The 25,131-nt window shown below is 44.2% G+C and overlaps 1 pseudogene; it reads left to right on the top strand.

Moving 5' to 3' along the window:
* The first annotated feature begins 22,677 nt into the window (after window positions 1-22,677).
* On the top strand, window positions 22,678-25,088 carry LOC143269434 (protocadherin Fat 4 pseudogene; annotated as a pseudogene).
* The last annotated feature ends 43 nt before the right edge of the window (window positions 25,089-25,131 follow it).

Raw genomic sequence — 25,131 nt, 5'->3', positions numbered from 1 at the left:
AACCTGTCTTTCCTTGTTTGTTGGCATCTGTATAAAATGTACGAACTCCAGATATGGGATTTTGCCGTACAATTCGAGGCAAGATCCAATCAGCTCTCTTTATAAGATCAATTCTATGACTTTGGGGATATTGGCTGTTAATTTCCCCCAAAAAATTACTGCAAACTCTTTGCCAATGTTCACTTTCTGTCCACAATTTTTCAATGTCCTCCCTAGTTAAAGGTATTACAATTTCTGCTGGGTCTATTCCTGCTAATTGACGAAGGCTCAATTTTCCTTTCCAAATCAAGTCAGAGATTTTTTCCCCATAAGTTTTAATTTTTTACTTGGTTTATTTGGTAAAAATATCCATTCCAATATAATATATTCCCTCTGCATTAATATTCCAGTAGGAGAATGCCTAGAAGGTAAAATAACCAAAATGCAATCCAGCTTTGGATCAATGCGATCCACGTACACTTCATGTACTTTCTTTTCTACCAAGGCCAATTCTTTCTCAGCTTCAGGTGATAATTCTCTTGGACTATTTAAGTCCTTGTCACCTTCTAAGGTTTTGAACAAATTAGTCAGTTCATCATTTTTTACCCCAACAATAGTTCATAGATGAGAAATATCTCCAAATAATCTTTGAAAGTCATTAAGAGTCTGTAGTCTATCTCTCCTAATTTGCACCTTTTGGGGTCTAATTTTTTGTAGCTCTATTTTATATTCTAAATAATTAATAGAATCTCCTCTTTGTATCTTTTCAGGAGCAATTTGTAATCCCCAGCAAGGCAAAATTTTCTTTACTTCTTCAAACATTCTTTCTAAAGTATCTGCATTTGAGTCAGCTAGTAAAATATCATCCATATAATGATAAATTATAGATTTAGAAATTTTTTTACGTATCACTTCCAATGGCTGTTGTACAAAATATTGGCACAGATTTGGGCTATTCAACATTCCCTGTGGGAGGACCCTCCATTCAAATCTTTTAACTGGTTGAGAATTATTATAAGTAGGTACTGTGAAAGCAAATCTTTCTCTGTCTTTTTATTGAAAGGGTATTAAAAAGAAACAGTCTTTTAAATCAATAACTATGAGAGGCCATCCTATTGGTAACAGAGTAGGCAAAGGCATGCCAGATTGTAGAGAGCCCATTGGCTGAATTACTTTGTTAATTGCTCTAAGGTCTGTTACCATTCTCCATTTACCAGATTTCTTTTTAATAACAAATACAGGAGAATTCCAAGGGCTGGTTGATTCTTCAATATGCTGAGCATTTAACTATTCTTCTACCAGCTCTTCTAAAGCCTGGAGTTTCTCTGCTGTTAAAGGCCATTGCTGGACCCATACAGGCTTGTCTGTTAACCATTTCAAAGGTAGAGCTGTTTGTGTCTTTGGAAGATCATCAGTTGTTGTGCCCTGTTCTTATATAATATGGATGGCTGGTGACCACTCAAAATAATGCCTTCTAATATTTCTCTCAGAAACATGTGCTAGTTTATGATTTGTTTCTGAAATTGGAGGGATATTAATCTGAGTATTCCATTGTTGCAACAAGTCTCGACCCCACAGGTTCATAACTATATTAGCCACATATGGTTTTAATTTTCCTCTCTGTCCTTCTGGACCTATACATTCCAGCTATCTTGCACTCTGTTTCACCTGAGATAATGTCCCAATTCCTAATAGTTGAATGTTTATCTCCTGAAGAGGCCAAGTTGGAAGCAAAAATTCTGGTGGTGTAATTATGGTAACATCCGCACCTGTGTCTACCAGACCAGACTACACAATACCATTTATTTTTATCGTTAATTTTGGTCTCTGTTTCTTAATAGATGTTTGTCAAAAAATTTTCTTTATGTTTTCTCCTGAATTTTCTATTCTCTCTGTTTCATCATCCTGACCAGCATGATTTATTCCAATAGGCATTTGGTTATTTAATCGCTCAGGGCAGAGGTTTCCTCTATGGCTGCAGGAAAGATTTGAATTGGATTTGCTATGGGGTCCTGCATGATGCCCCTCTGGGAGTTTCCCGAAGACTGAGGCAAAGGATTACCCTGTCTGTCCTTTGTTGATCTACATTCGTTGGTCCAGTGTTTTCCCTTACCACACCTTCTGCACACTCCAGAAGGAAGGGGCATTCTGTTGCCATTGTTCCTTGAAGAAACATTGTTTCTAGGAATGACCTGTTTACAGTCCCTTTTCAAATGTCCTTGCTTTCCACATCCAAAACATCTAACATTCCTCAAACCTTTTGAAATTGCTTCTCCTACCCACATATCATCATGGTCATGAGCCTCAACATTAACCGTGTCTCTAATCCAATCTTCCAAAGGAGCAGATCTTGCCTTTAATGGCCTGATTATTCTTTTGCATGCTGCATTCGCATTCTCAAAGGCCAAAGATTCAATTATTATCTTACTAGCTTCTGAATCCTAGACCATTCTCTTTACTGCTGAAGTCAGTCACTGTAAAAAATCTGTGAAAGATTCTTTTGGGCCTTGCATAACCTTTGTAAATGACTAAGTTTTTTTTTCCTGGTTCCTAAACTCTGTCCTATGCATTCAAGGCTGCCGTTCGACATAAAATTAGGGTTTGGACGTCATACAAACATTGTGTTTTTACTGAAGCATATTGGCCTTCTCCAATAAGCTGATCCTGGCAAACTTGTATTCCTTTATCCCTCCATTGTTTTTCTATGTTTTTAGCTTCATCCTTGAACCAAGTTAAAAATTGAAGCCTCTGGCTGGGATCAAGAACAGTTTGTGCCAGCTCCTGCCAGTCTTGTGGTACAATCCTACTATATGTTGACCAAGAGATTAACATTTGCTTTACATATTGGGAATGCATGCCATAAGATACTATTGCCTCCTTCAACCTTTTTAAATCCAACATTTCAATTGGAGCCCAAATATTTTGTATAGTCATTTGATCAGGCACCTGCTGTATGCTTACAGGATAAATTAAGTGTGACTGTGTGAAAACAGGCTTTCTTTCTGATCCAAACTTGAAAGAACTTCACTGTTAATTTCTTCTGTCTGAATTTTTACAGGTTTAACAAGTTTTTCTAAAGCTGTCATCCTGGCACTTAAATTGACTATCTTTTTAAATTGTGAAATGAGGATAAGCATAGTGATAAACTGCATAATTCCAACAATACTAATCTTCTCATATAGTTGTTTCATTGTCAGACTGCCTAAAATTTCAAACAAAGCCCATTCTTCCAATGTACACATAAACCCATATTTTTAATGTGGAAAAAATTTTCTCTTTTAAATAGTTTCCTTTAAAATATCTGATATGTTATGACTTACCAAATCTGCGTAGAACAGTAGAAATATGAGGAAATTTCAAAACAGCCACCTAGTGTCCTAGGTGTGAATCAAGAGAGAGAGAGAGAGAGAGAGAGAGAGAGAGAGAGAGAGAGAGAGAGAGAGAAGCTGGCTAAAGCTTAAATCTAGCCATGTGTTCACTCTTGAGCTGAGTCAAGGCTTGGCTCTGGCTTCTTTAAGCTCTGACCATGTGTGTTGGCTTTACAGGCAAGGGCCCTGTTCAGCAGGGCAGGCCTGAGTTGTTTTTATCACCGGCTTTAAGCAAGCAGCTCACGCTTAGTCCGGCCTGAGGCCAAGCAGTCCTGGGCCCAGGCTAGAGAGCCAGCCACTCGGACTAGGAAGCCAGCCACCCAGGTTAGCAACCAGCCACCCTTGCGGGAAACCAGACCTGCTGCCAAGCCAAGCCATTTTTAATGGATTCTTGTCACTTTGGGCACCAGATGTAGATGTAACCAACCGTCTTATTAAATAAGAAACACAGAACCAATGTAAAAGAGAAAGCCGAGAGGTCAGAGCTCAGAGATAAAATCTTACCCTTCCTCCTGCGGTGCTCCTAGCTTCCCCGAGAGAGAGCTACTTCCTATGTGTATGTCTTTAAATAGTCTTTCTGTTCTGCTTTCTCATTGGTTGTAAACCCAAACACATGACTGCCTCGTCACTGCCTGTAAGTACAGCCCTCCAGGTCTTAAAGGCATATGTCTCTAATGCTGGCTGTATTCCTGAACACACAGAGATCTACCTAGCTCTTCTACCAAGTGCTGGGATTAAAGGCGTGTACCACCACCACCATGCTCTTGCTATGGCTCTAATAGCTCTGACCACTGGGCAACTTTATTTATTAACATACAATGAAAATCACATTTCAGTACAAATATAATACCTCCATAACCAGGCTTACTGTTTGCTGGTCTTTCACTGATAACATTTGCATCTGAATCCATTGGGGACATGACCCTGTAGTTTTCATACTTTGTGTCCTTGTTTGGACTTGGCCGGGGTAATATGGGTTTCATAGAACGTTTTTCATAAATTTTCTTCACTCTTAGTTCTGTGGTGCAGCCTTAGAAAAACTGTCATTAGCTCTTTAAGAGTTTGATATCAACACCTGTGAAGTCGTCTGGACTGCACCTTTTCTAGGGAGACTCTTCACTATTTCTTCAATCTGTTTATCCATTACTGATCTATTTATGTCCTGATAATTCAATTTTGGTAGGCCAAACACATTCTAAAATTCTTTCCTTTTTATTTCAGACTTTCTAATTTGTGTGTGTGTGTGCACATATGCAGATGTGTGTGGGCGAACATTTGCAGTGTTCATGTGTGGTGTGTATGTGCAGAGGAAGTCAGAGACCAGGCTTGGTGTCATTCCTTAGGTAATATCCACCTTTGAAATAATTAGTTTTGAACACAATGTTCACTGGCCTGGGCCTCACCAAGGGGCTGGGCTGTACGGTCAATGAGCCCCAGGAATCTGTTTGATTCCACATCCCTACAGCTAGACTGTGAATGAACACCACCATGGCCTGTCTAAGGATTGAACTCAGATCAGTGTGGCAAGTACTTCACACACCGATCTGTCTTCCTAAGCCGGTTCTCCTCATTTGTTATCATATAATTGCTGTAATGACAACCATAACATTTGTGGTTCTGTGACAGTGTCTCCATTCCCGTCTTTAGTTGTATTGGTTTGCATTTGTCCTTTCAGTCTTTATTGGTCTACTAAAAGTGTGTCCCTTTTCTTTATCTTTTTGAAAAGCCGACTTTATTTTCTTATTCTTTTCACACACATCGAAGGCTCTGCTCACTCTGTCCCCTGTTTGATCTGTCCTATCTCTTCCCGCCTGCTGATTTTGGATTCGGTTCTTGCTTTTCCGAATTCCTTGAAATGCACCAGCAAACCACTCACTGGGTCCGTTTTTGTTTCTACTTCCTCACTGTAGACACAGGCGCTGGTCCCTCGGCACCGCTGCTTCTGCACCTACACCTTTGGTATGCTTTGCTTCCCTTTTCCTCTTGGTGTTCTGAGAACATTCGAAATCTCCCCTGACTTCACAGTGTGTAGTCTCAGTCCCAATGTTGTGTGATTCATAAAATACCTTTCATTGTTGACTTCCCATTCTATTTTATTACGATCAGAAAAGATACAGGGCATGATTTCAAGTTTCAAAGTTTATTAAGATTTGTGGGCGGGGCTGGAGAAATGGCTCAGAGGTTAAGAGCATGGCTGCTCTTCCACAGGTCCTGAGTTCAATTCCCAGCAACCACATGGTGGCTCACAGCCATCTACAATGAGATCTGGTGCCCCCTTCTGGCCTGCAGGCATACATGCAGTCAGAACACTGTATACATAATAAATAAATAAATCTTTAAAAAAAAAAGATTTGTGGGCTTACATTTGACTCTCTCTAGAGATGTCTCTCAGCTGGCACACAGATTGTCCTGTAGATGTCTGACAAGCCTGTGGTAATTTGAGGTTGATATTTCCTTATTACTCTTCACTTGGATGACCTGTCTATTGGTGAAAATAGGTAATGAACAGCACACCATGATGATGTCCAAGTCCACTCCTCCCTTTAGCCTAATGGTGTTGGTCCTGTAAAACTCCTATAGCAGTGTGAGACACAGATACTCTCATTCATATCTTCGTGGTTAACTGATGCCTTGGCCTCTAGAGGAAAGCTCTCTTTTTCTTGCAGTTTTTGTCTTCCATTTGTCCTTGTGACCATAGCAGTTCCTGGTTACCTTGGGGTTCCTGTCAATCAGAACCTGATATCCACTCTTTGTTTCCAGCCTGTGTGCATTTTTATTGGTGAGGCAGGCAGTGTATTATTAGGCCATGCTTAGTAACTCATCAACATAATCTATATTGTTTAATTGGAGAATTTATTCCATTTATTGCTGTGGGAGGGACTCTAGGCCTATAGGCCGAAAATGGATGCCCCAACATTGCAGAGGAACTTTGGGTGACTGTCCAGGCAACCAGATACCTCTTGTTATTTCCAGAATTTTGGAAGTTGCTTATAATGTACTTCCTGTTTACTCAGGTAATCTTATATCCTTCTGGGGTCTTGGATGGAGCTGAAGACTAGATAGTTATAACTATACTTTTTCTTAGTTATGGTAAAAGGTAAATTAGATATGAAATTTCAGACTCACAAATATAGAATAGATGATAAAATATTTTATTTAATTTTGCCAAATAAAAATAGACTAGATATTGTAACTGTATTTCTTGCTTGATAACTATTTTGTTACATATTATTTTACTATATTAAAATGGAAACCTTCCTTTTTGATCAGACAGAAAAGGTAAAGCACTGTGGGATGTCTTTCTGTTTACTGTGAATATGTGTTGCTCCCATTGGCTAATAAATAAAGCTATATTGGCCTTTGCTATCTTTTGTATTCCTTTACATTTAATGGCTTACTGTATTTTAGTTACTGTTGTATTGATGTAAAAAGACACCACTACCAAGGCAACTCTTATAAAAGAAAGTAATTAAGTGGAGGCTTGCTTACAGTTTTAGAGGGTTAGTCCATTATCATCATGGCAGGAAGTAGACAGGCATGGTGCTAAATCAGTAGCTGAGAGCTTTACCATCCTGATCCACAGGCAGCAGGCAGAGAATGGGCAGAGGCAGAGAGAGATAAAGAGAGGCAGAGAGACAGGAAGAGATAAGAGACAGAGACATTGGGCCTGATGTGGGCTTTTGAAACCTCAGAACCCACCCCCTGGTGACATAGTTCCTCTAACAAAGCCACACCTCTTTATCCTTCCCAAACAATTTTCCTCTCTGATGGCTAAGCATTCAAATCTACCAGCCTACAGGGCTGCCTCAACACTCTACTATCTTAATTTTCACAGTGTGTTCTCTGTGTAGCTGCCTTCATCTTAGAATCCATGCTTTCATGACACTGGTTCCCTGTCTCTCACTTCTGGATACAGACTCCCACAAGTGTTAATTTTCAAGCTTGTTTGGTGGCCCATATTTCCTTCTGTTCTTGTTTCTCTTGAGAAGTTCCATTTTTTTTAATGGAGCTTCGTAATTCATAAAGCTCTGAAGATTCATTCTTTTTTGCATATTCATGGTTTGACTGCAGCATCTTTTCCTGGCTTAGAAAAAAAATTGCTATTATGACATCTAACATATATACCTGGCCTTTCCTTCCAACATTTTCCCCCTTCTCCTTTGGGCATTCCATGACTTCGTATGATTGTTGTTGACTATATCCTTAAGCCCTTAGATATTCTCTCTCTCTCTCTCTCTCTCTCTCTCTCTCTCTCTCTCTCTCTCTCTCTCTTTTTAAAGATATATTTATTTATTATTTATACAGTGTTCTGCCTGCATGTATGTCTGCAGGCCAGAAGAGGGCACCCGATCTCTTTATAGATGGTTGGGAGTCACCATGTGGGTGCTGGGAATCAATCTCAGCATCTTTGGAAGAGCAGCCAGTGCTCTTAATCCCTGAGCCATATTTCCAGCTCCCCCACCCTCCACACACATTCTCTTGAAGGTAAGTTTTCTTTTTTTTATTATATTTCTTTTCTCTTTTATTTTTCTTTTTTCTTTCTTTTAAATGGGCTGAAGCCAATTGCCAAACAGTTTTTGTTTTAGTTTGATTTGTTGAAATCTTTATTTCCAGGATTTCTACTTGATTCATTATCAAAATCCCCCCCCCTGTCTCTCTCTGTCTCTTTGTCTCTTTCTCTCTCCCTGGTGCCATGAGTATGAAGGGCAATGTCCTTGGGTCCCTATAGTGTGGGATACACAGCAGGCTTGGATTAGGTTTTCTTATGAGTTTATGAACAGGGCAGAAGAAGGGGTTAATATGCTCTGCTATTGAGAAATTACTGCTTCCAACCAAAATCACAGCTCATTTTCTTCTCAAAATGCATGTTTGCTGCTTTTAATCACAGACTTGGTGATGAAGGATGCAGTGAAAAGAAGGGGGGCCAAGAAGCACTTCCAATAAACAAAGAATTAAGACACGTTAGGTTCAGTAAGACAAGAGCTCTCTGGACTGTTCTGGAGAAGTCCTTCAGCTAATACACTCTTTCCTGTACAAAGGCTGAACACCATGAGCTCTTAGAAATGGTTCAGCCCTGGGAATGACCTCTCCCAACACACCAAGCTCTGAGCTTTTTTATTTTTATTTTTTATTTCAATGCGTTGTGCTAAATACTTGGATGCATATGAACTATTATTATTCTTTACTAAAGAGAATCATGTCTTGATCAAGCACTATCATTTAGGATTGATTTTTATGAATTATGCTTGTCACACAGCACCCTCGGACCTCTTTCAGTGGAAGGAGGATACAGTGTTATGGAAGGACATAGAAGGTTCTGCTATGGGACAGACGATTCTCCTCCCCAAAGAAATAAAAATGGAATCATTCTTAAATGCCTGGTTGTATAAACCTCTCCTTTATCTGGTTCTGTGAGCCCAAATCATCCAGGTGAGGAACTGAAGTCCCGCTGGGCTTAGGAAAGTAACGTGACTCATGAACACAAGGCACCAGGGTCGCTGACAGCAGACGCAAGCTGGGCCCTAAGCAGGGTGGTCCAGCATCCACAGCTCTGCCAAGTGGCAGAGGGAGATGGCTTATGGCTTCTCATGCAATTTTCCTGACAAATCCATGTGAGTGGCTGTAAGTAGAACTATTCACAAAGAGGCACGGGGGTGAGAGTGTCGGAAAACAATGTCTAGAAATGCAAGACGTGAACCGATGGCAAATGTCAAGCCACAGTAACCCACCACAGTGCTTTGAACTTACAAACAGACTTTCTGAAGCCCTCCTCCTAGCCATCTGGAAGCATCCCTGAACAGTGGTGACTTTGAAAGACACTGCTTTAAATTGGAGGGTGGAAGTCTTGGTTTCACTTATCTTTTCTAGCCAGGCTTTGTAAAACTTTAGCTCTCCTGGAAGGAAGGGAGACTTTTACTCAATACTATCTGAATTCCAAGCATCGTGTTAGATATGGAGAAAACAGAATTGTCTCTTTCCTGTGGTGTGGTACCAACTAGTGCCGCTCATTTAAGACAAGCAGGGAAAAAGAAACCAACCAAACAAAAACAACCCAACAACCTATAATTATAGTTTTCTGTGTCCTCCTTCAGCCTCTGGGTAGCAGCAAACTGAATTACAAATTTAGAAGAATTGTATATTTAACACATATATTTAACAGCAGTAGCAAAATAACCAAGAATGTATCTTTGAGACCCCAATTGCTTCCATTGGTGAACACCACAAATAATTCATGAGAGAATAAAATATAAATAATATAACCATGAAGCCACCTCTTTTGTCTCTTTAGATAGCTCAGGAGTTAAGAAAGCTACCCGCTAATGCATTTGGTTCTCTTTCTGAGAAAGCTGTGATACACGTCAGTTTCTATTGTACATAGATATATATTATTTTACAAAACCTCTAAGCAAGCAGTAATAAATTGGAATTTATTTCAATCATTGAGTGATTTCGTTTTTTAATAATTGAGTGATTTTGATATATGCATTCTTTAAAAGAAACTTCTTTATTTTGGCTAAACAAACCGAGAAGTGGTCTGTTTTTTGTTCTCTGCTGTGTCTCCATGTCTTTTTCAAACACCCAAATACACAGTGACTTTGAAGCACCAGTCTTAGGAGCATGAATGAGGATGCCTCAGCATCATCTGCAACAACAAGGGAGCCTAGACATTTCTTTAATGAGCATAAAAGTAACAAGTTATGATTTCTGGCCCTTTCATGTAATGAGACGCTGCTCAGTGGGGAACCATTTATGCTGAATTATTGTTACAACCAGGAACACTTACTTCAGTGAAAACCCAAAACAGGTTATCTTGCAGTAGCTCCCATCCTACCTTAATTTAAAATGGGACGCCAGCTGTGGGCGGTGGGCAAGGACTCTGCATCCTCTCAGATGAACCCTCGGTGGTGGACAGGGTTTCTCCGCCCTCTCAGATGGACTCTCGGTAGTGGACAGGGGCTCTCCACTCTCTCGGATGGACTCTCCTACTGGGTTCTCCCAGTTGCCCATTCTCATGTTGATAAAGTCTCAGTAATATTTTTCTACATTTCTGACATGCCCACATGTTCAGCTGATCACATCACTTACCTGTTATCACAAACACTCACAGTGAATTAATTACACGTAAATATTCTCTAGCCCAGTAACATATCCACTGTGCTGTGCATCCTAATGTTCGTGCTAGAAGACACAGGCTTGTTAACCATCACATGCATTAATTATTTGAGATTGAAGATAGGTAGGAGGCGTCTAGATAATAAAGACAAAAACATGACCAGCTTTTGACATATGTTTCAACAAAATGGTGGAATTTTCCAAACAATTGTTGAACTGAGAAGTTTCTCCACATCCTGGGCAGTAATGACTAGCTTGTGGTGACCGCCACAACACTCAGAGAAGGAGGCTCACATTCAGTGTAAGGAATTTCCACTGCAGTGGGTTTGCTCACGCCGTCGCTCATATGGTATTAGGAAGAATTTTGAAGCAAACCCTTCATTTGGTTTTTCCCATAAGTGTGACATTAAAAAATAAGATTCTAGTTTCCATCATGTAGTTTTATATTTATTTACAGAAAATGAAAGCTCCATGTAGTCTTTTTAAATTAAATGCTAGCTTGACTAAGAGGGGTACACATACATAACATTGCTTATTGTTTATATAGGCAAAGGCACAAATAAGTGTGTGTGTGTGTGTGTGTGTGTGTGTGTGTGTGTGTTACAAACATGATTATGTATATATACATGAAGATGATAATAGATAATACAAGTGAAAAACTAAAAACAAGAGGTTTGTATAAAAGATGAGAAAGGATGGATATCTTAGGGGAGTGAAAACAGCTTAAAATTAAGCTTTCAGGGGCTGAACAGATGGCTCAGTGGTCAAGGCTCATGCTGAGACCTACATTAGGTTCCCAGCAAAACTGTGGAGCACAACAGTGTGCAACTCCAGTTCCAGGGGATCGGATGCCCTCTTCTGGCCTTCCTGGGCACTACATTCACATGGTACACATAATACACATACATACATGTAGGCAAACATTTCATAAAAATTACAAAAAAATCTTTATTTTAAATTAAGCTTACAAAAGACATGCAGCTGCACTTCTGGGTAGGATTCTCTGCAAGGAACTTTTTGTGTCCTGAAGCAAGAGCTAGCAAGGGATAATGTATGGCCAGATTGGCTCCTTCTTCTTGTCTTTATAAATAAAGTTTTATCAAAGCATGATCATAATCAATTGGTCACATTTTTTTTGTTGCACTATGAAAGCAACAATAATCAGTATAATCAAATTTTAAATTCCAAAATATTAATATCTTGTTGCTTATATAAAAATATTATGTTTAATCTTAGACTATAGCCTGACCATGGGCCTCTGCTCAACACAAATTAAAGAAGCAGCTTAACTCTGACTCATCTGACAAACTTACTAGAATCTTAAGAAAAATAACACTTTATAAAAAGCAAGATTAATAACATGGGCCACAGAAAGAATGAATCTCAACTTGGCAAACAAGAATGTATGTGTGCTGAGATGGGTACCAGTGGGCAGGTTGATTTGATATATAGACATCAGAAAAGACAAAAACAAAATTCATGTACAAAGTTATATAGTTGAAACCTTTGTTACTGTCTTAGGTAGAGTTACTGTTGCTGTGACGAAACACCATGCCTAAAGCAACTAAGGGAGGAAATGATGCATTTGCTTTATACTTCCACATCCCTGTTCATCACTGAAGGAAGTCAGGGCAGGAACTCAAACAGGGCTGGATCCCGGAGGCAGGAGCTAATGCAGAGGCCATGGATGGGTGCTGCTTACTGGCTTGCTCCTCATGGCTTGCTCAACCTGTTTTCTTATAGAACCCACAGCCACCAGTCCAGGTATGGCCCCACCAACAATGTGCTTGACTCTCCCCTGTCACTCACTGATTAAGAAAATGCTCAAAAGCTTACGGAAGTGTTTTCTCACTTGAGGTCCCCTCCTCTCAGATGACTTTAGCTTGTGTCAAGTTGATGTAAAAGTAGCCAGGACAGTTATGAAAAAAATGAGTTAAAATGAAACATTAGTCAGTGTTTAGCTGGATATTCCTCAGGAATGAGCTAGCTGCCTGAGCAAAGGAATTAAGGGATTTTCCCTAAGACAGAGGAAATTTTCCCAAAGACAGAGGGAATGCTAGACAGCTGTGGATGACAGATCAATACCAAAGGGTACAGTCATCCCTGAACAAAAGAAAGTCAGAAAAAGGAAAGGATTTGAAGAAACAATAGTGATAGCCCTTCCTGGCCAGGAACACATCGAGCTGTTATTTTGTCACTTAACTAAAATTACAGTTTTATAATATTTCTTAAAAGATCGAAGAGCTGGCTCCATACCGGGATTTACTGTATGAAGTCTGGAAAAGAATGAGGCCTCAGAAAGGTAAGCTGAGTTCCAAAGTAGCCCTGCAGGGATGCTTTCTGTTCAACTGGCAAACCTGGTCCTCCCTTCAAGGTGCCTTTGGTTGTGAGAGCGAAGAGCTCCACATAGGAATGGACCCTGGTAGGAAAGGAAAGGTGTCTTTCTACCACAGCCCAGCCCTAAGTCCTTAGATAACTAGACACACCAACTTACTCACCCTGCCTTTTCCACTGGGAGTAACAGACGGTCATGCCAGGATTAGCCTGGGAGAGGTGTGTGTGTGTGTGTGTGTGTGTGTGTGTGTGTGTGTGTGTGTGTGTGTGTGGCTGGGGGGGGACAGCAGTGAACAGTTGAAGCCACAAATGGTTCTGAAGACCACATTACTAGGATGGTGAGGTAGAAATAAAAGCAGATTCAAGTCACAAATTACCATGTTTTTGGCTTTTTTTATTAAATAAAAATCACTTTTTGGTAAAGACTCATTTACTTTTGACTCAACTTGCTAATAATGTTTATAGTCTGGATATATATTATATTTGCTGAACATCACATGTCCCTTATGACTCAGTAATAACAGAAAAATGATTATCAGATAAACAGTGTCAGTGTGTTAGAGAAAAGCAGGAAACCTGGTGGGATGTTTTGTGATAAGAAAATCGAACTAACCTGGTTTACAGTTTTCTTTCTGTAAATAAATAAGAATAACACTAATTTAAATGACAGTTTAAAAGGTTTTAAAATAAAATTTAAATGGAAGAAAATTAGATTTTGCTCTGTTCTGCTCCCACCCACCTACCTCCCAGTGTCTCATGTAGCCCAGGCTGGCTACAAACTCTCCATCTTCCTGCCTGCCCATTTTTTTTTTTTACAGATCCTCTTGTGTCTGAGGTTGGCCTTGTACTCTTGATTGTCCTGTCTCAACTTACCAAGTGCTGGGGTTAGAGGCATGAACTACGAGGTCAGCATGAGAATAAGTATGTCTGTAGTTTTTTGTAATTATATAGCATTTCATAAGTCCTGTTTTATCATGGTGAATATTTCAGTTTCAAGGAAAAAATTGGTTTCAGATAAAATGATAACCCAACAGGATGGTTGTATTTAATTTTCAACTTGATACAGCCTAGAATAACCTGGAAAGAGAGTCTCAGTGAGGGATTGTCTAGACCAGGTATCCTGTGGGCCTGTTTATGAAGGGTTATCTTGATTAGGTTCACTGAGGTCGGAAAACGCACCTACTGTGGGTGCCACAATTCCCTAGGCAGGAGATCCTGAACTGTGTAAGTGGAGAGAGCAAGCTGGACAAGCCAAGCAGGCATTCATTCTCTCTGTTCCTGGCTATGGTTGTGGTGTGGTCAGCTGCTACCCTTACTTCTCTATAGTGATGAGCTGTGACTTGGAACTGTAAGCAAAAACAAATCCTTTGCTTTTGTCAGGGTATTTTTTTTAAACAAAAAAACAGAAAACAAAGCTAAGACAACCAGTGACACCTAATCAAAGAATTATGAGATTTTCTTCACAAAAGCAAGAAAATTCCAGTACTCAAAAATCAACCACTAAAGGTTTTAAATGAAAGTGAGCATCTCTGTCCCAGCAAGACTGGCTATATGAATGACCAAATAACCTATGATAAAATAGTATTGGGAAAGCAGAAAAAGCTAAATATTTCCATGTTGACATTGTCAGGCACAATGTCAAAACTATGTTTAGTTTGTTCAAAAAAGTAGCAAACAATCCTGCCAGTGTTGTTAGAGTCCAGGCATCTGTGAAACAGCAGAGCAGAGTATTCACGTGGAAACAGTAACCAATTTAACCAAAAACTAAGTGGACATATTTAGAAGTACATTAGACACAGCCGAAGAGAGGGTTTTTAATCTGGAAGATGAGTCAAAAATATTCAGAATTAAACAGAGAAAAAATAAAATTAAAATTATTAAGATGATACCATGAGACATAGTAAAATGAGCATCAGGATACATACCACTTTTTAAAATAAAAAATTGTACATTTGTGTGCCTATGGTGTGTGTGTTGGGGGAGCACACATGTGCCACGTGGAGGTAAGACGGAAACCTGTGGAAGCTGCGTGTCTCCTCCCACCATGCTCCTCTCAGGAATCAAACTCAGATCCTTGGGTTAGGTGGCAAGTTCACTTATTCACTGAGCCATCCCACCAGGTCTCAAATATGTTATTACATTTTTATTTACTCTGTGGTGTGTGTGTGTGTGTGTGTGTGTGTGTGTGTGTGTGTGTGTATTCTCACATGCCCTTATGTGCATGTCAGAGAACTGTTTTCAGAAGTTGGTGTGATCCTTCCAACTTGTGGGTCCTTCGTGGATCAAATTCAGATCCTCAGGTTTGGCAGCAAATGCCCTACTACTGAGCAATCTTGTCAGATGCAATGCAAAACTTCTGAAAAAATAAAGTAAATAAACTAAAACAGAAGAACTAGAACCGTGAAGGACACATGGCGGTATGAATGAAAACTACTCAAAGGTTCATGTATTTGAACACTTGAGCCCCAGCTTATGGTGCAGTTTGGGGAGGGTGTGGAGCCTTTAGGAGGTGTTGCTGTGCTGACAGAAGTATGTCACAGAAGGTGGGCTTTGTGAGTTTATAACTGGCTCCACTTCTTGTTGTCAGCTTCCCACGTGTAGTTAAAGAAGTGATCAGCTGGCTGCCTGCTTCTGACGTCATGCCTCCTTGCCATTATAGACTCTCTCAGAAGCTACAAGTCAAAATAGACTACTTTCTAAGTTTCCTTGATCATGGTATTTATCCCAGAGGCAGAAAAGCATCATACATAGTATACAAATACAAACGTAATTGACCATACTACATAGGAACAGACTGAAAGTTCTAGGTAAATATAATTATTTTTTTAAACAGTTGAAAAATCGAACAAACAAAAGCAAATGATAACATCATGACAAACAGAATCTTAAATTGTCAGGATGCAGAAAATAAGATGGGGGAAAAAGACAGGAGAAAACTCCACTCCACCACAGTGGATTCAAGAAGACTGGCTTTGTGTGTCAGAGCAGATTTCTAGGACAAACACACTGTTTGGGAACAAGAGAGTCTTAAAAAGGCTTTGTATATCCTTATAAACCAGATATGGAAGTGAATGGGGACTGCAGAATAAGGTGTCATAGGAAGGGACTCCTCAACAATGCAGGAAGCTCACAGCTAACTAAGAGGCTTGCTAGGTAAGAGCTGTGTTGGTGGGAAATGAGATTTTTGGGGGAGACCCTTTCAGAAGTAGGAGTAGCTTTGCTAACTTCTGCCTAGGGAATTTAAGTTTCACAGAATTGAATTTAGTAGAACTTGAACTAGACTTTGATCTAGAAGATATTTAAACTCCTCTAATAATTAGTTCTTAGTCGTATCTATGCAGGTGGACAAGATTTTTGTCTTCAGCTGTGTTTCTTTGTTCTCATTTGCATAAAGTACTTGTCTAATTATGGGTAGGCCAATGCAGCACCTTGAGGAAAATGAATAGCTTTCAATGTGCATATGAGAAAATGTAAAAAAAAAATCAGGAAAAACTGAACTAAACATTGAGAACATAACAAAAAGGAAACAAACAGAAAAAAAAAATGCAGAGTTCTTTGTGATGCTAGGGACCTGGAGGTGAGCTGTTGTCTGACTGTACAATGGGGTGGCGTGGCCACTGTAGGTACAGACAGAGCAAAGTGCCAAAGTCAGAGCAGCAGTGAAGGGATGAATAGAAAGGTGGGGGTGTGGTACAACAGGCAGCAGGGGGAACTGCATGCAGAGCACAATGTCACGTGCCTCAGCTAAAACTGCAGCACAGCTAAAGTGGACTTTCACAAGACCACTCAGGAACAGTCTTCGACTGAGGCGGCTGCCTCTGGGGAGTGAGGTGTGGTGAGCATGAGCGATAAGGAGGAGTGCAGAGTGAATGGGCAGAGTAAGGAATGCAGTGGCCAGTGTGGAGGGAAGGGGAGAGAGGGCACGGTGGGCCTGGAGGTTGGGAGCGGACGGGCAGTCCGTGTGTTGGTTACTTTTCATGTTGCTGTGACCAAATGCTTTTCAAGGAGTAACTTGAGGTGATTTTCAATGAAGGTGGGAAGGTATGATGGTAGGAGCCAGAGACTGGCTGCATCCATGCTCAGGAAGCTGAGAGGGAATATGTGCAGGAGGTTACAAAGCCCCATGGACCGCCTCTAGTGACCCACTTCATCCATCAAGACTCCACTTCCTACATTTCCACATCCTTCTCAAACAGAGGGAGCACCACATGCTCGAACACTTGGGCACATTGGACATTTAAACCAGAATAGAAAAGAACAAAAATCAGAAGAGAGAAAAAGAAGAAATGATGGGGGGGGGGCTTCATCTTAGTCACTTATCTTGTTGCTGTGGGAAACTGGCTTGTTGCTGTGGGATGATGCTGTTTAAGGGAGAGTTTAATTTGGCTCCCAGTCTGAGGACCAGACTCATCACAGCCACAGGAGTAGGAGGCAGCAGGTCACGCCACATCTGCAGCCAGACAGCAGAGCAGCGAGGGATGATGTTCAGCTGAGTTCTTCACTCTATTTGGTCCAGAAGCCCAGCTCATGAGATGGTGCCCCCCACACTCAGGGTGAGTTTTCCCACCTCAGTTAAACCAGAAATTCCTCCCAGACATGCTCAGAGGTTTCTCTCACCAATAATTCTAGATCCAGCCTTGTTGACGGTCTTCACTAGAGGAAGACTGGATTCAGAGAGGAAATCTAAAAGAAGGGATGAGAAGAGGAGAAAGATAATTGGAGGAAGGTAGGAAGAGATTTAGCCCCAGCTGCAGATGCATTAGAAACTGAGGAGTGTGGTCCAACTAATTGTTGTCACTTCTGTCCAAAAACCATAGAAAATCATTTTGGATACCAAATTAAATGGTTGCAAGAGTGTGTTCAGAGCATAACAGAGCACCACAAGATCACTTGTCTCAATATAGCTATGAAGTTCAATGACTTGTATTCTCTGATGCCTCGCATGCTTGGGCACAAATGTGTGTCCTTATTACCCACTGACATTGGCGAATGACCTCTCCCCGAGAACCACATGTTCTAGTCACTTATTCCGATGAAGCACAGACCAAAACTGAATCTGGGAGAAAAGTGTTTATTTGGTTTACACATCCCCATCACAGTCCATCACCGGTGCAGGTTGGGGCAGAAACCTAAACAGGACCATGGATGGGAATCAGTGGGGAATATTGCTGACCTGCTTGTTCCCACAGCTTGCTCAGCCTGCTTTCTTACATAGCCCAGGACCACCTGCCCAGGGGTGGCTCAACTTATGCATCAAATATTTATCGAGAAACTGACCCACAGACAGGACACAGACCCACTCGAAGGAGGCAACTCCCTCCTTCCTCAGCAACTCAAGCTTGTGTCCAGTTGACAAGAGCTAACCAGCATGCTTCCTAGTTGGCTTCTAATTTCATTTTTGTTAAAAACTCTGACTTTAACACCATTTTCATAAATAATTAAGATAGGAAAAATAATTTAGATGGGTATACAAAATAAACTGTATTTTGTTTAGGTTTGCTGGAAGACAAGAGAAAATGTACAGCTAGAAATGTCCCTTATATCTTCCTTCTCTGGCTGCATTACATTTGACAGCTACTTATGAGTGTGTTTCATGGTTTTAAAATATATTTCCTGTATACAATGACCTTGTGTCTTTCACTTTTACAAGAAGAATAATGTTTCTTTTGTCTGTATGTTAGAGCGATGTGCTTGTGTGCGCTTGTGTATGGATGCAGGAGGTCATAGGACATGTGGGTGCCTGCCCACTCTTCCCACCTTGGGAGGTCAGAGGACGTCTTGGGGTGCCTGCCCACTCTTCCCACCTTGGGAGGTCAGAGGACGTCCTGGGGTGCCTGCCCACTCTTCCCACCTTGGGAGGTCAGAGGACGTCCTGGGGTGGCTGCCTACTCTTCCCACCTTGGGAGGTCTGGGAATATAATCCTGGGGTGCCTGTCCACTCTTCCCACCTTGCTCCTGCCTGCTTCTTTTAAACACTGCATCCTTCAAGGTGCTTGGCCTGATTTCCACGGATTCTCCTGTGTATGCCTCCTATCTCCCGCTAGGGGTCGCCAGGGTTACAGACAATTGTGCTGCTCTGCCTGGCTTTTAAATGGGTTCTGGGGGTAGAACCAAGGTGGTCAAGTATCCCTGGCAATGCCTTTACCCAGTGAGCGAGCCATCTTCCTACCAGGAGGAATAAAAATTGTACACATATATTTATGATAGTGTACTATGTTAACACAGCTCTAGAAATCTAAGGGAGACAATGAAAATAAAACGTAACAAAAGCTTCATTTCATGTTTTATACTAGACATTCTCTATATTTCTTTTTAAATTACATACTAAGCATACAAAATTGTAGTTTTGTATAGAATTATCTACAAATGAGTAGATTATATCATTATGCAAAGTTAGTTTAACTAACCATATCGTTGCTTAAATAATTTGTGGAAATCTTCTCTCGGAATTTTCCAAACAAATATTTGGGGTCTGAATATGACCCATTTTTTGTATTGCTTTATTTCGTAAAATGAAGACTATATACTTATTTCACAGAGTAAACAGTTCATTTCACAGAATGAATTAAATTACCTGTTTTCCCAAACTAAATTCACCGGCAAAAGATGTTAATTCCATCCTGTCCAGCTGTGAAGGCATCTCACATGTTCTCCAAACAGACGCCAGGCAAACCAGCAAAACCCTACCATCTCCCGTAAATATATCCGAGTGATTTCTTCCTGTTCTTATGTGTCCGAGTATTGAACCGCGCAGGATTAGGAAAAAAAAGACTTCTACAATCTTCGCACTAACAGCCACGACTTATATTAACTTGTAGATCCAACTTTAATCTACAAATATTTCTTGGCTGAATTACAACAAAATAATGGCATTTAAGGGGTAAGTAGTTGGCAGTGATAAAATAATGTTGACGGGCGTTTTTTTTTTTTTTTTTTTTTTTTTTTTTTTTTTTTTTTTTTTTTTTTTTTTTTTTTTTTAGCGGGATGGGGAGGTTAATGATAGGCGTTCAATAGTTATGTAGTCTGAAAAATGCAGCAATAGAGATAACTAACTGTCTGGTCTGCGTCCAATTCACCCATCACGCTGTAGGTGTGGAAGAGACAGGAGCGAATGTTCTAACTAAACAAAGGAATTCGCGATGGTTTTAGAATCAGGCTCCATCCTTCCTCCGTTTAGGTTACAGGCGGTTTGCATTCAAGACTTGAGTGTGCTGTCTTCTCTATCGCTTTTGATTGTTTTCTGACCTCACACAAGGAAAGGCAGTAAGTAGGAGATCCTTGCAGATCCTTTTCTTTGCCCCCATCCCTTGGCAAGAAGGAGGAATTAGCTCTGTAACCAGATCCTCCCGGTCTGCATTTAATTTCAAGCACGAAACCAGCCACCGTCTCTGCAAGACTAGCTGTAACCAGCAGGGGGCAGTGTTGGCCCGCGCTTAAACAATCTTTGGGCGCAGAAAGTTTGAGGTTTGGAGGGATTCCTGTGGCAAAATTGTATGACATATGCCCTATATTTGCATTGTTTGGCTTCAATTCATATTTTGCAAGTTGGTTCCCTTAAAGGGGAAAATTATTGACCCGATTCCTAGTCACGTTTTATTTTTCTTTTAAAGAAACCTCGCACGCACCACACAAATAAGATGAGGCAGGGGAATCCTCTGAGCACAGTCGGTGATGTGTGACACTTAAAAAAAATTAAATTTAAACTTCATTTCATTTATTTCTATTTCCTTACAGCTATTCTCCCCGCTCCTCCCGCCCCCCAGACCAAAACCGAAACCAAACGTTATTAGATTTCCTTTGGCTAGAAAATGTTGGGCAGGGGGAGCCCACCGGGGGTCAAAATTCCAAACTTGGTTTGTAAGAGGAAACTGTCCCCGCAGAAGCTGCCATTGTTTCAGCCTAAGCCTCTGGACTGATCTGTAGACCGGATTCCAGCTGTGAGACTAACCAAGCTGCGGGTACAGGCGTGCCCCTCTCTTCCTTTGAGAAGTTGGAGGTCTGCAGGCACCGAGGCCTCGATGTCCCCTAGTCCCGAGAGAGAGCAGCTTTGGGACCCAGGTTCACGAGTAGGGAAGAGCTGGGGTTCTGCGGGGTCCAGTGGGCAGAAGCTCGCTGGGGCACTGCCCCTGTAAGGCACAAAATGGTTAAAGCTCAGCAGCGGCGCGCATTCCCAGACAGGCTTTGCCTAATCCTTCCTCCCGCATTAACAGACCCTCGCCCCCAGCCTTTCTTTCATTTCCCTCGACCCCCTCCACGGAGTTATTACCAGCCTAACAGCCTAATGGCACCCCCAGCTCCGGCCACTAAACTTATTTATTTCCAAACCTGACCCCACCCCCATCTATTCCGCCGCTGCCTCTTGCTGTGATTGCGCCGACACCGGCCAAGGTTTGACCAAAAGGGAAAATAAATAAATAGAAAGGAGTTGGGGGTGGTCGCCCCTTCTTTGCGCCTCTGCCGCGGGGCTCGCCCACCGCCCGCCCACAGCCTCGGAGGCCCCTGGTGACGAGCGTCGCCCCAGCCAGTGGCGGCTGGAGGCGAGGGCGGCGGGGACGCCGGGCGGGGCTGTGGCCAATGGGCTGTAGCGGGGCAGGGCCCGCGGGTGACAGGACCAGAACAGGGGAGTGGCGGCCACTGGAGTCCGGGAGCATCGAGGGGCGAGCAAAGTTTCTCAGTCCTGCTCGCGATCGCGGACAGCCCTCCCCCCTCCGTGTGTGCGCGCGTGTGTGTGAGTGCGTGTGTGCGCGCAGCGGGGAAGGGGCGGGGAGAGTGCGAGGGACCCGGAGAGGCAGCGGGGGACTCGCCGGGCTCCAGATCCGCCTTGGTGCCACCTCTGAGCCCTGGCTGTGGAGGAGCGCGCCCACCCGGCGCCCCGTGCAGCTGCACCGCACCTCCGAGTCCCCATCGTCCGCGGGGACCGCGAAGGAGGGACCCACCCCTCCCCAAACACAAAGCCTAGCGGATTACAAAGTGAAACTGACCCGGGACAATAAAAGCACAGATCCCAGGACAAGGGCGAGGCGATCCCGGCGGCGCTGGTGCCCGCTAACGCCCGGGGAAGAGCCCCTGGCATGGTGAGGGGAGGAGACTCGGGGAACCAGCGCTGCTGCTGCCGCCGCTGCTGCTGCCCGACCCCCGCGACGCGGAGGAGGAAGCGGAACCCGCGCTCTGTGGATGTACAATCGATGTCGGCGCGGAGGTGAAGGATGCAGAGCAGCGCCTGTGGCAGCTTGGGCTGGACTTCAGGCTCCAAGCAGCAGCTGGCGCAAAGGCAGCCTGGGTTAACCGCGAGGGGACGGAGCTGAGCGCTGTTGGAGACGCGGTGCCCCTGCTGCCTCTGCGAGGGTGCCCGATCCAGAGACGACCTCCCCAGCTCCCCCGGAGCGAAATCTGAGAAGAGTCTGCACCACCAGTTTCGGGTTCTCCCGGCGTCCCCGCTCTGTCTCCGGGGTGCAGGGGCTTTGCGGCCCTTGGCTCTGTCCTGTTTGGCGTCGCGCTCTGGGTAAGTTCTAAAGTTTTTGGAGAGACGTGCTTGCAGTGAGTGACTCCTCAGGTCCCTGAAATCCAGGCCGCCTCTCGCAACTCCTATTCGTGGTCAGGACGCTCAGACTCGGGATTCCAATCCAAGTGTCTGGAGGCCTGGAAACTTTCTCCGGAGAGCCCAGGGATGCCCCGCCCCTTGTCGCCTCATCCTCCCCTGCGCTGCGTTTCTCCCCAGCCACCAGGAGCCTTCTCCTGGGCAACTGCCCCTCGCTCCCTCTTCTAAACTGCAGAGATCTCCGGCCAAACTGGCTTTTTACTGGCGCCACTCAGAAGCTCTCCAGATCAGCCCGTTTCCTTCACCTTGTTTCTCTTCCTCTCGCGGTTCCTGGAAACCAGGACCATGAACTTGGCCGCAGACCCGGCTCCCGGCCGCAGGCGGCTCCTGCTACTCTCTCCATCCCTGTGCCAGCTGCTGCGAGTCTGGGGGTTGTTGTCTCTGCTCCCGGGCCCGGCCCGGGTCCAAGCGGCCGAACAGCGTCAGGCGTTCCAGGTGATGGAAGAGCAACCCCCAGGGACTCTGGTGGGCAACATCCCAACGCGCCCGGGCTTCACCTACCAGCTCAGCGAAAGCCACGCCCTGTTCGCTATTAACAGCAGCACTGGAGCACAGTACACCATAGCCACCATCGACCGCGAGAGCCTGCCCAGCGACGTGGTCAACCTGGTGGTCCTTTCCAGCGCGCCCACCTACCCTACCGAAGTGCGGGTGTTGGTGCGTGACCTCAACGACAATGCCCCAGTCTTCCCAGATCCCTCGATCGTGGTCACCTTCAAGGAGGACAGTGGCAGCGGGTGTCAGGTCATTCTGGACACCGCCACGGACTCTGACATCGGCTCCAACGGCGTGGACCACCGCTCCTACCGCATCGTCCGCGGCAACGAGGCGGGTCGCTTTCGCCTGGACATTACCTTGAACCCCAGTGGCGAGGGAGCGTTCCTGCACCTGGTCTCCAAGGGCGGGCTGGACCGCGAGGTCACGCCTCAGTACCAGCTCCTGGTGGAGGTGGAGGACAAGGGTGAGCCAAAGCGGCGGGGTTACCTTCAGGTCAGTGTGACTGTACAGGACATTAACGACAATCCCCCGGTGTTTGGCAGTTCCCATTACCAGGCGGGGGTGCCTGAGGACGCGGCTGTGGGCTCGAGTGTCCTGCAGGTGGCGGTGGCTGACGCAGACGAGGGCACCAATGCGGACATCCCTTACCGGCTGCAGGATGAGGGAACCCCCTTCCAGATGGACCCGGAGACGGGGCTCATCACCGTGCTAGAGCCGCTAGACTTTGAGGCCTGGCGACAGTATTCGCTGACAGTGCAGGCCACGGACCAGGGCGTGCCCTTGCTCACTGGGCGCGCAGAAGCGATCATCCAGCTGTTGGATGTCAATGACAACGACCCTGTAGTGAAGTTTCCTTACTTCCCCGCCACCTCGCGCTACGCTTCGGTGGATGAGAACGCTCAGGTGGGTACCGTGGTGGCTCTGCTCACCGTGACCGACGCGGACTCCCCGGCAGCCAATGGAAACATCTCAGTGCAGATTCTCGGGGGCAATGAGCAATGCCACTTTGAGGTACAGAGGAGCAAGGTGCCCAACTTGAGTCTCATCAAGGTGGCCAGCGCCCTGGACCGGGAGCGAATTCCTTCCTACAACCTCACGGTCTCCGTCTCGGATAACTCCGGGGCGCCCCCTACCGCCGAGGTTCAGGCGCGCTCCTCCGTGGCCAGCTTGGTGATTTTTGTCAATGACATCAATGATCACCCTCCGGTCTTTGCGCAGCAAGTGTACAGAGTGAACCTGAGCGAGGAGGCGCCTCCGGGGAGCTATGTGAGTGGGGTGTCTGCCACCGACATTGACTCTGGTCTCAATGCTAACCTGCGCTACAGCATCGTCTCTGGAAATGGGTTGGGCTGGTTCCACATTAGTGAGCACAGTGGTCTAGTGACCACCAGTGCTGCGGGGGGCCTTGACCGTGAACTTGCCTCCCAGATTGTACTGAATATCAGTGCCCGAGACCAGGGGGTCCACCCCAAGGTGTCCTATGCCCAGCTTGTGGTAACTGTCTTGGATGTCAATGATGAAAAGCCCGTGTTTAGCCAGCCTGAAGGCTATGAGGTGTCTGTAGTTGAGAACGCTCCAGCTGGGACTGAGCTGTTGATTCTAGGGGCAACCGATGGGGATCTGAGTGACAACGGGACAGTGTGCTTCTCCCTGCAAGAGGCTGAGAGTGACCAAAGGCTCTTCCGCCTGGATCCTGTATCTGGGAGGCTGAGTACTATCTCCTCCCTAGACAGAGAGGAACAAGCCTTCTACTGTCTATTGGTTCTAGCGACAGACTTGGGCTCCCCTCCCCAGTCATCCACGGCTCAGGTGAATGTCAGTCTTCTGGACATCAATGACAACAGTCCTGTGTTCTACCCAGTCCAATACTTTGCTCATATTCAGGAGAATGAGCCTGGAGGTAGCTATGTTACCACAGTGTCTGCTACTGACCCAGACATGGGTCCCAATGGAATTGTTCAGTACAGTATCTCAACTGGAGACAGGTCGAGGTTTCAGATTAATGCTAAGAGCGGGGTTATTTCTACAAGAATGGCCCTAGACAGAGAAGAGAAAACAGCCTACCAGCTGCAAATAGTGGCCACCGACGGGGGCAATTTACAGTCTCCTAACCAGGCCATAGTAACAGTCACGGTGTTAGATACACAAGACAACCCACCTGTATTCAGCCAGGCTGCTTACAGCTTCGTGGTCTTTGAGAACGTGGCCCTGGGGTACCACGTGGGCAGTGTTTCTGCCACC

This window comes from Peromyscus maniculatus, chromosome 18, assembly GCF_049852395.1.
Source record: "Peromyscus maniculatus bairdii isolate BWxNUB_F1_BW_parent chromosome 18, HU_Pman_BW_mat_3.1, whole genome shotgun sequence".
Classification (NCBI taxonomy): domain Eukaryota; kingdom Metazoa; phylum Chordata; class Mammalia; order Rodentia; family Cricetidae; genus Peromyscus; species Peromyscus maniculatus.
The sequence above is the reverse complement of the archived record's forward strand: the minus strand, read 5'-3'. Positions and strand labels throughout refer to the sequence as shown.